Genomic DNA, 12,520 nt, shown 5'->3' with positions numbered 1-12,520 from the left:
GAAATTTCCATCGTCAATCAACAACCGGCACGAGCGAGCATGGTAACTCAAGATCAGGCACATGGATAGTGTCACGACCGGCATACTTCAGATCCGATGGACCGATGATGGAGATAGAGATGTGGCGGCCTTAGCGACAATGTATATCGCCGAAGTGCCTAATGAGTCATCTGTATCCTAACGGTCCTTCCACCGAATGTCCTAGAAGCGTGACATGTCACGTACGTCTACAGGGTAGTGGGGATATTGAGGGATGACAAACAAAGAAGAAACAGATGTTACCGAAAGTCAAATTGTAAGAGCTTCAGTCTTGGAAAGTCACGGCTGGAGCTCAGAACAAAATCGCAGTCAGTGTAAATTTAGAAATAAATTCTCTTGTTTTTTTGTTATCTTAATTTTTTCTTTTCGTTCGAGCCTCCTGCTTTTTTATTTTACGTGACATTTTTGGCGATCCTGCCAGGATAGTGAAAAGTGTTTGTTCGGAAACCAAAAGACATTCATCATCTACGGAAGATAGAATTATTTGGGACTACGGTCATCCGCAACAACGAAGTAACTATCACGAACCGAGTGAAGTGACAAAGGAAGGTAAACTGGATTCCTTCGTACGTTACCGTGAAAGAAAATCTAGCTTCAGTAGCCAAGACTCATCTTCGCCCGAAAGCAGGAAGATATCTAAGACAAACGAATCTCAAACTTCTACCTCAACGGATCCAACGTTGCGAACAATATTGGATAGCATTCAAAAACAGCAAGAGAGTATTGCCCGTTTACAAGAGGATATATTACGTTTGTCTATGCAAAGTGACGAAACAAATAGATGCTGGGTAGCAGAAATCGGAAATATTAGGAGAACCGTCGCAGAGCTACGGACTGGGTTCGGATCCCTTGCGACCGATGATTCTGGTTCCATCATTACTGAAGGCAACGAAAGTGAATCGACGGCGATTAATCGCACCGGGAGTACGGTTAGGGCACGCGAACGGACCGGGTTAACGATTCCAGGCATCCCACCTGCGCACATCGACACCGAACAACCCGAGGTTGAAGAAAGAGGCTATTTTCCACCCGCTCTTTCCACTCTGCGAGTTAAGGATGCAATACGTTGTATTCCAATGCTCAACGGAGACGATGATGTAGGTGTGGAAGAATTTATCAAAGAAGTGAGCAGTATGAAAGACCGTTGCATGGAACAAGATTTATTGCTAAAAGCAATAAAGGTAGAAAAATAGTAGGAAAAGCAGCTCAAAGTATCCGCAACATCCCCATTGAGTGCTACAATGATCTGTACAACGCACTGAGGAACAATGTGGCAGCTCAAGTGACTTCGGAAGAATATCGGGAACAATTAAAAGAGTTGAGACAGGGACGAGAAGAATCAGTGCAGAGTTTTAATATTCGGTTCAGAAGAACACTCAACCGTTTACTGTACGCAGTAACCAACGAGTACCCACAACCACTTCTACGCAAGCTAATGATCGAAGAAACTACAAAGAAGATTGTCCGTGTGTACCTAAAGGGACTCAGGCGCGACATAGGCCGAACATTATTAATCATTGAACCCGTGAATCTTGAAGAAGCTGAAAAGAAAGCAGCCGACTTAGAACGCTATTCACGAGAAGAACGGCAAGCCAATTAGTCAAGTAGTCGCTTGCCTTCCGCTAGTAATCGCCTCAACAATCAATCAATGCAGGTAAGACGATCTGACACACTATCTAGATCGCCTAACGCACTAGTAGCTCAGAAACCTACCACATTTGACCGAGTAGAGAATAGGCCACCCGCTGAACGCGCGCAAATGAAGTGTTTCAAATGCGGAAAGCTGGGACACATGGCCAACAAATGCCAAAATTTTCTACAACCGAGCCAGTACGACCGACCACCCGCAAGAATTCAAGCAGTCCAAGAAAGGGACGAAACACGAGAAGTAACATCGAACCAGAGTATAGACGAACCGCGCGAAACGTACGAGTCAACATCACCACAGGAAGATTACTCACAATACCTTTGCCAACCCGAACCACAGAGCGAGTATTTCTGGTCGACACAGGAGCAGGGATAAACCTAGTGAAACGTAACAAAACTGTCAACGCGATACAAATAGGGCCTAGACAAAAATTTTCTATGGGACGAGACAAATACGAAACGAACGAATACGTAACGAAACGAATTTTTGGACAAGACCACATCTTTCACATAGTACCGGACAACTTCCCAATCATCGAAGACGGAATCATTGGGCTACCATGTTTAGAGAAGTATAACTATTCAATATCCAATGACAGAATCCGACTAAATGACAAAACCATTTTATTTCAGAAACCAATACAATTAACTCCTGGAGAAAACAGAGTTCAAACAATCTATCTGGAAGGCAAACCAACTAAAGTATGTTTTATCAACACTGGTGAGCAAAACATTGAAATTTCTAATAATATTCAAAATTCCCATGATGTTTCCAACGTATCAAAACTAAAAAGCCTAGTGAGAACAGATCACATTGAAAAGCCAATCCGCGAATCCATAGAAAAGATTATTCTCCACTACGTTGACATCTTTAATTTAGAAACCGACCTTTTGCCCTGTACTAATTTAACCCAGCACACAATTTCATTAACCAAAGATAAAATCATTAACACACGATCGTATAGACCACCGGAATGTCATCGAGACGAAATTTCGCGACAAATAGGAGACATGTTAAAGAAAAATATTATAGAAGAATCAGATTCCCCTTATAACTCTCCGGTATGGGTAGTTCCGAAAAAATTAGACGCCTCAGGAAAACAGAAATGGAGGATAGTCATTGATTTTAGGAAACTAAATGAACTCACGGAACAAGACGCTTATCCTTTACCTGACATAGACGACATTTTGACACAACTAGGAAACGCGAAGTTCTTTTCGGCGCTTGATTTATCCTCAGGATTTCATCAAATTCCAATGAACGAGAAATCCAAAAAATATACCGCTTTTTCGACACCGCAAGGCCACTTTCAGTTCAATCGAATGCCATTCGGTCTTAAAAACGCACCCGCTACTTTTCAAAGATTAATGGACAGAGCCTTAACTGGACTTGTAGGAAAATATTGCCTTGTTTATTTGGACGACATAGTGATATTCGGAAAAACGATTCAAGAACATAATGAAAACCTCGCGATAGTATTTCAGAGACTCAGAGAATTAGGACTTAAATTGCAACCGGATAAGTGCGAATTCGTAAAACCGGAACTAGAATACTTAGGCCACGTAGTTTCAGCCGAAGGAGTTAAACCAAACTCCAAGAAATTAGACGCTGTAAAAAACTTTCGATTACCCCGCAATGCCACGGATTAGGTTTAGCAGGTTATTACCGCAAATTTATTCGGAATTTTTCTAAAATCGCGAAAAGCCTTACAGACTTAACAAAAAAGGACACACCATTCCATTGGACTGACAAACACCAGACTAGCTTTGATACTTTAAAGGACAAACTCTGTAATTCCCCAATACTAGCTTATCCGGACTTTAACAAAACCTTTACCCTAACCACCGACGCAAGTAACGAAGGACTAGGAGCAATACTGTCACAAGACGGTCATCCTTGCTGTTACATTTCAAGGACACTAAACCCACCCGAACGAAACTATACCACGACAGAAAAGGAACTCTTGGCCATCGTATGGGCCGTGAAAAGACTTAGGCAATACTTGTTAGGACGACGCTTCATTATTCGAACCGACCACCAAGCCCTTAAGTGGCTACACAATTGCAAAGACCCCTCTAGTTGACTGATTCGTTGGAGACTTAGACTCGAAGAATATAACTATGAAATCGAATACACAAAGGGTAAAGATAATACAGCTGCAGACGCCTTATCTAGGGTTCACGCGGTAACTCGCAACGAAATAGTTAATCTCGACCTATTAATTGACCACACTAATTCATTCAACGAATGGAAAAACAACAACGAAAACCCGAAACTCTTAGAAATTAAACCGAATGATCAAACATTTTACCAATTAACTCGAAACGATTTAGGAGAATACGACGAGACACTTTGGATCAGAAAACTTTACAAAATTCTTAAAAATACAACAAAAATCGGCATAGGAAATAACGATTTCACTGAATTAGAGAAAACACAGATTAAACTCATGCTAATATATTTTAACGACACATACAAGGAAATTACTTATGCGCCCAACCCCATCTTAAAACTAGACGAAAGCGAAATACTATAAGCAATAAAGGAAAACCATAACGACACCGTAGGACATTTAGGGATACAGAAAACGTATCAACGGATTAAGGATAAGTTCAAAATCCCCGGCCTTTTTGAAAGAGTAGAAAACTTCGTGAAGACATGCGACACATGTCAAAAGGAGAAACTAACACGTATCAGACCCAAAGAGTCCCCACAGATCTCAGACACACCACTTCACCCTAACGACAAAATCGCTATGGACATCATAGGACCGATGACGAAAACCAAACGCGGAAATCAATATATACTTTCAATTCACGACGAACTTACGAAATATCTGATCCTTGTTCCCCTTAAAACGCAACGAACTGAATCTATAATTAACGCGCTCATTGAGCACTATATTTACATATTTTCGGCACCAAAGACGATTCTGACAGATCAAGGACAAAATTTTGTTAGCGATTTAATGACGAAATTTGAAGAGGCCTTTAAAATTAAACACGTCAAAACAACTTCATTTCACCCACAGAGTAACGGATCCCTCGAAAGAACACATGCCTCGGTTAAAGATTTAATTCGTACTGCATTACACGACAATGACAAAGAATGGGACGAAGTACATAATTTCATTTGTTTAGGATACAACACTGCAAAACATGAAGGAACAGGATTCTCCCCCTTCGAATTGACTTTTGGGCAAAAAGCGAACTTACCTTCCGCAATATCCAAATTCCCCACATTTACCTATGACGATATGTACTCACTTTGGCAAAAACAGTTAAATAAATATTGGGATACAGCTCACAAAACACTTATTCAAAATAAGCAACGCTACAAGCGAGACCAAGAAAGAAAGATTGTTAAAACTCAGACCGTGTTTAGGAAAGGAGACTTTGTTTTAATTCACAATGACCATAAAAGAGATAAGTTGGACATTGAATGGTTAGGACCCTATAGAATCAACGATGTGAAAACTCCTTACTACATTATATCTATCGACAATATTAAAAAAAAGATACATGGTAACCGATTGAAAACGTACTTTTTCCAGGATAATGCTGACCCTAGCACTAGTAACAATACCCTTGGTTAGTTGTCTTAAATTCACAGGATAGGAATTACGATTTATAAACAAATCCAACCAATTCTACTACGATCTTAGAGGACCAAGATCAATCTAAACTGGGGGGGTATGTCACGACCGGCATACTTCAAATCCGATGGACCGATGATGGAGATAGAGATGTGGCGGCCTTGGCGACAATGTATATCGCCGAAGTGCCTAATGAGTCATCTGTATCCTAACGGTCTTTCCACCGAATGTCCTAGAAGCGTGACAGCGGTCACGTACGCCTACAGGGTAGTGGGGATATTGAGGGATGACAAACAAAGATTCGTAAGATTGTAAGAGTTTCAGTCTTGGAAAGTCACGGCTGGAGCTCAGAACAAAATCGCAGTCAGTGTAAATTCAGAAATAAATTCTCTTGTTTTTTTGTTATCTTAATTTTTTCTTTTCGTTCGAGCCTCCTGCTTTTTTATTTTACGTGACAATAGCAACGGCGCACGCAGCACACAGCGGCGAGGCGAACGAGATAAGTAATAATGAAGTAATGTGGCTATTAGATAGCGGTTGCACAGATCACATAATTAACAACGTAAATTATTTCGATAAATCTATTGACCTTAAAGAACCGGTAAATATATATTTAGGCGATAATAGATCGATAAAGGCAACAAAAGTAGGGAATGTTATAAGTTATTTTGAAGCATTTGGAAAGCAAAATGAAATAAATATGAATAATGTTTTTTACGCGAAAGAAATGTCCGCAAACTTGATTAGTTTAGGCAAATTAACAGATAATAAGAACACGGTTATTTCAAAAGGAAATATTGCAAAAGTAATAAATGAGGACAATAAGCTTACAGCGGTAGCGGTTAAAGAAAAGGGAACATATAGAATGAAAAGTATATTGAAAGGGAAGGAGCACTTAGCAAACAGCGCCGAACGTAGTGGTATGAGTAAAAAGGAAGGATGACATATGATGTTAGGACACGTAAATTTTAAATATTTAAATATTTTGGGTAAAGAGCAGCTAGTTACTGGTATACCGAATGAATTTGAGAAGGAATTTTTGAAATGTAGGGTGTGTATAGAAAGTAAAATGCACAATTTACCATTCAAAAATAATCGAACCAAGGCTAGGGAGATAATGGAAATTATTCATACGGACGTGTGCGGTCCCTTTAAGACTACCGGATTCAATGAAGAGAAATATTTCATCTCATTTATCGATGATTATAGCAAAATAGCTAGAATTTATTGTATAAAATCAAAGGGTGAGGTCTTTGATTGTTTCGTACAGTTTGTAAATGAAGCCGAGAATTTAACGGGCAAGAAGTTAAAAATATTGAGATGTGATAATGGAAAAGAGTATTTGAATAATCGAATTTATAAATTTGCTAGGGATAAAGGTATCAGAATAAATAATTGCCCAACCTACGTACATGAATTAAACGGGACAGCGGAAAGGTATAATAGAACAGTTATGGACATGGCGCGTTGCTTGTTAGCGGAAGCGAAAGTACATAAAAGGTACTGGCCGGAAATAGTTTGTACAGCGGTATACTTGAAAAATCGAATACTGGCAAATACTATAGAGAGGAAGACACCTTCTGAAATATTCTTCGGGAGAAAACCAAGTGTTGAAAATCTACATCTATATGGAAGTAAAGTTTTTGTAAGAAGACCAGAACAAAAAAGAGTTTCTAAATGGGATAAGAAGGCAGATATGGGAATTTTGTTAGGATATAGTGAAGTAGGTTACAGAGTCTTATTAAGTGGGAAAATAACAATAGCGAGACATGTAGAGGTCATAGGAACAAACACAAAATGTATCGGCTTTGTTGAAAATTCATTCGATAAAGATAACGATGACATTGAGGATAATGATTTATTGGTAAACATGAATAAGGAAGAGTTAGAAAGTAGGGAAGATGAAAATGATAACAGTCTTGAAAGCTTAAACATCCCTAGAAGATCTACACGTAATAAGAGAACTCCAGTAAGATATCCAGAAAAAGAAAACATTAGTGAAATCCATGCAAATTATTGTAGAGTAGATATCCCTTGTACATTTGAGGAGGCGATTTGTTGCGAAGATAGTGAAGATTGGAAACAAGCTATGGATAAGGAAATAGAATGTCTTTGTAAGAATAAAACTTGGAAATTGGTAGAAAGGGTAAAAGGCAAAGACGTATTAGATGTAAAATGGGTTTACACGAGAAAATCAGATGACAGGTATAAGGCTAGATTAGTGGTAAGAGGATTCCAACAAAGAAACGTAGCTGATGACATATACTCCCCAGTAGCGAGTAATCAGACCTTTAAGATATTGCTATCATATTGTTGTCAAAATGGATTAATTATTGAGCAAATGGATGTAGAAACTGCCTTTTTAAATGGTGAAGTAACCTCGGAGGTATATGTAAATCAACCAAAGGGATATGCGGACGGAACGAATAGAGTTTGTAAACTATCGAAAGCGCTGTATGGGTTAAAAGAAAGTCCAAGGGACTGGTATGAGTGTTTTGATAAGTATGTGACGAGATTAGGTTTTAAAAAGAATAACATAGAGTTGTGCCTATATACACATGGAGAGGGAGAAAATGTTGCTTATTTGTTAATATATGTAGACGATTTGCTAATTTGTAGTAAAAACAAAAGGAAGATACAAAATGTAAAGAAGCTATTAACTAATAGATTTGAAATGAAAGATTTAGGTGAAGTCAAAGAATATCTTGGAATAAATATAGAGTATGATTATTTCAAAAATGAAATGAGATTAAGCCAAAAGAAATACATTGAATCATTAGCAAACAAATATAAGTTACAAAATAGCAAATTGTACTGGACACCTATGGAGACCAACTTAAAAATTGAAAAAGCTGAGATAAATAGAGAGGATATTGGATACAAAAATTTAATTGGCGCATTGTTGTATATTAGTGTAAATACCAGACCCGATATAAGTTATAGTGTGAATTATTTGAGTAGATTTCAAGATTGTTGTAATGAGACACATTTTAAATATGCTTTGCGAATATTGAAATATCTGTACCGGACTAGAGATTTAAGATTAGATTATAAAAGGAATGAAAAATGTGAAACGATAGATTGTTATGTGGACGCTGATTGGGCACGAGATCATTTAGATAGGAAATCGATTTCTGGATATGTAATTAGATTGTATGGAAATGTAATTGGTTGGAAGTCTAAAAAACAAAGGTGTGTGACAAAAGCCTCGACGTATGCAGAGTATGTAGCTTTATCGGAAGCCGTGAGTGAATTAATGTCTATTAGGGAAATTATGAAAATCTTCAATGTAGATCTAGACGATAACCCTGTAAAAATTTATGAGGATAACTCTGGAGTGATAAGTATAGCAAAGCACGGAAATTTTACAAAAAATTCTAAACACATTGAAGTTCATTACCACTACGTTCACGAGTGCTTAAAGGAGAACAAGATAAACATACTTAAAGTAAGTACAGACGAAAATACTGCGGATATTTTTACGAAGGCACTGTGTAGAGAGAAATTCGAAAGGTTTAGGTCATGGATGAATGTAAACTAAGAGAAATGTAAATAAATAAGTGTTAAAGTTTCTGTTACGTAATTCGTCAAAGCATGTAAATACGATTAAGTGTACAGTATAAATGTAAGGAGGCGTGTTGGGAATATGATACATTTACACTGTACATGTGAATGTGTGTGTAAGCGTCAGAGGACGTCCGGGTCTTGGTTGAGACAAAAGACAAGAGCCAGTCGTTAGAAGTATCTGGAAGAGTCGGTTGACAACAAGCGTGCGTGCGAGTAGGATTTTGAGGTCTTAAGAGTATAAGATATATGTATAACAGTTGTGTGCTAAATAAAGGGAATTATTTGTATTTCCGCATCCATTCTATATATTTTCAATAATTGATAAAACAAAAAACAACAAAGCACCAGGAATCGACCTGATCAATGGTAAAATCTTGAAAAACCTTCCGCCAAAAGCAATAAGACTAATGACAATAATATTCAATGCAATTCTAAGAATTCAATACTTCCCCAAACCATGGAAATTAGCACAGATCAAAATGTTACATAAACCAGGCAAAGACCCACACCAAACTGCATCTTACAGACCAATATCACTGCTTCCAGTATTTTCCAAAATACTGGAAGAAATAATATATGGCCGGATAAAAACAATAATAGAGACAAAAAATCTAATACCGGATCACCAATTTGGTTACAGAAACAAACACTCCACGATAGAGCAAATGCACAGGCTTATAAACGAAATAATAGTTTTTTTTTTATTCTTTTATTTATTTATTGAAATTCACAATTTGTCCAATTTTGACATTTGGTGGAAATTTTTAACAGTTAAATTAGCATGTTGGTGGATATGACAATGACATGGATTATAATAGTTTTTTATTGTTGGTTCTAGTAGAAACTAAGGATTTAATCTAGAGGGTATTTTCTTTTTAGTCTGCGGATCTGGTCCGTCGTGTCCAGTAGTTGGATGACTAGTGGGTTGTGGTGGTTGTTGACTCTTGCGTTATATCTGCTTCTGGACTTGTGTATTTCATCTTTGACTGTAGGTATCTTGAGGTCACGGTGGATTGTTTCGTTGGTAACATACCAGGGTGCATTTAATAGGGATCTTAGCGTTTTCGATTGGAAGCGTTGGAGTATTTCAATGTTGGAATTACTTGCTGTTCCCCATAGTTGGATTCCGTAGGTCCAGACAGGTTTTATTACGGCCTTGTAGAGGGTTATTTTGTTCTGTATGTTTAGCTTGGAGCGTCGGCCCGTGAGCCAATAGAATTTTCTTAGTTTTTCCTTTAGTTGCTTTGTTTTTTCTGAGATATGTTTTTTCCAAGCTAGCCTCCTGTCCAGGGTCATGGCCAGGTATCTTACGGAGTCCTTGCTTGGGATTATTGTGTTGTTAATGGTGACCTGGGGGCAGGTTTGTTTTCGGAGCGTGAAGGTTACATGAGAGGATTTTTTTCGTTTATTTTGAAGCCTCATTTTTGGAACCACTTTTCCATGGAGTCGAGACTTCGCCGGAGAGTGGATGAGGCAATTGCCGGGTCTGCGTGGGTAGCTAATAGTGCTGTGTCGTCGGCAAATGTTGCTATTGTTACCTCGTTTGATATAGGTAAGTCGGCAATGTAGATGGAGAACAGTAGGGGTCCGAGGACACTACCTTGGGGTATGCCCGATTCTATTGGGAATGTTGCGGAAGAGGCGCCTGGGCATTTAACTATGAATTGTCTGTTGGTTAGGTAGGATTTTAAGATGGAGTAGTATGGATGGGGTAGGATCTTTTTGAGCTTGTAGAGTAGCCCTTCATGCCATACTTTGTCGAATGCCGGTTGGATGTCTAGGAATACCGCTGAGCAGTATTTTTTCTTTTCAAGGGTTTGGCTGATCATGTGGGTTATGCGGTGGATTTGCTCTACTGTTGAGTGTTGTTTTCGGAAGCCGAATTGGTGGTCTGGGAGCGTTTTCAATTCTTCTAGGAGTGGAAGGAGACGATTCGTGAGCATCCTCTCGAATAGTTTAGACAGGGTAGGTAAAAGACTGATTGGGCGATAGGAGCTGGTTTCATATATTGGTTTACCGGGTTTAGGGATGAGGGTGATCAGTGAGATTTTCCAAGCCTTGGGAAAGTGTTGAAGGCGGAGGATAGCGTTAAAGATTGATGCGATGAGTGCCATCCCTTTTATCGGAAGTTCCTTGATTGCTTTATTTCCTATTAGGTCGTGACCTGCTGCTTTCTTGGGGTTTAGGCGACTGATTGCTTCTATGATCTCTAAAGAAGTGAAGGGTTCAATAGGAGGGGACATTTGGAAGGGAGTGTGCAGATATTCGGTAACGTCCGCTGCAGCTATGGAGGAATGGAGTTGGAATACTTCAGTCAAGTGTTTGGCAAATAGGTTGGCTTTTTCTATAGGGCTACGCGCCCATCCACCCTGCGGACGGCGGATTGGAGGTATTATTTGTGGGAGGCGCGTGAGTTTCCTGGAGGCCTTCCATAGTGAGTAGTTGGAGTCGGCTGTGGGGGACAAGCTGGCGAGATATTTGTGAAAACGGTCATTATTGTAGTTTTTTATAGTTTAGGATAGTTCTCTAGTTGCGTTGTTTAGTTTGCGTTTGTCCTCCGGTGTTCTATGGGTCTGCCATATGCTTCTTAGTCTACGTTTTTCTGCTATTTTTTTTAATATGTACTGGGGGTATTCGTGATTGCTGATGGACGTTTTTGCCGGTGTGGAGAAGCGGATAGCGTTTATTATGCTCGTGTTTTGGTATTCCGTGGCTGCTTCGATTTCTTCATTGGTTTTTAGTGAAGTTGAGGCTGAAGTTGTGTGTGTAAAGACTTCTCTAAAGAGCTGCCAGTTGGTGTGTTGGTTATGTATGGAGCCATTACGTGTATTCTCGATGATAGTTGAACTGACTGTTACTATCACGGGGGAATGATCAGAGGAGAGATCAGCCGAGGAATTGATTTGGACGTGTCTTGACGAGATATTTTTAGTTATGAGGAAATCAAGGAGATCGGGTATTTTGTTTGTGTCGGTGGGCCAGTGTGTGGGTTCGTATGTGGTAAGGTAGTTGAGCTTGTTGGTTATTATGCTATTGAGGAGGTTTTTGCCTCTTACTGTAACCAGTCTGCTGCCCCATTGGGTGTGTTTGGCGTTGTAGTCTCCTCCAGCTATGAATCTATTGCCCAGGCTGTCCAGGAAGTCGTCAAAGTCTTCTTTGGCGATGGAGTGTCTGGGAGGCCAGTATACAGCTGAAGTGGTGATTGTACCATGACAGTCTTCTATTGCTACGTTTGTTGCTTGGTGGTAGTCTTTCTGGAATGGTGGAAGTTCGTAGTGCTTAATGTTTGATTTGACTATGATTCCGGTGCCCCCGGGTGCCTTTCCGCTGGGGTGTTGTGTGTGGTAGAAGTTGTAGCCGTGTATTTTGAGGTAGTTTTTGTCGGTGAAGTGGGTTTCGGATATGTGCATCACATCGATTTGCTGTTGTTTTAAGAATAGTTCTAGTTCAAATTTGTGCTGAGCTAGACCGTTGGCGTTCCATAGAGCTATTCGCATTGGTTTTATTTTGCTTCTGTGCGTATTAATTTGTCCATGAAGAGTGTGAGTAGTGACAGCAAGTTGTTAATTTGCTTTGTTTGCTTCTCGATAAGTTTTTCGAGTCTGGCGAAGTTGTCTGTGTTTTGTGGAGTGGGAATTCTATTTTCTGTGTGTACACTGTGTGTTTTCGAG

Source organism: Bombus affinis, unplaced genomic scaffold (assembly GCF_024516045.1).
Source record: "Bombus affinis isolate iyBomAffi1 unplaced genomic scaffold, iyBomAffi1.2 ctg00000143.1, whole genome shotgun sequence".
NCBI lineage: Eukaryota > Metazoa > Arthropoda > Insecta > Hymenoptera > Apidae > Bombus > Bombus affinis.
Note: the sequence above shows the minus strand (reverse complement) of the source record.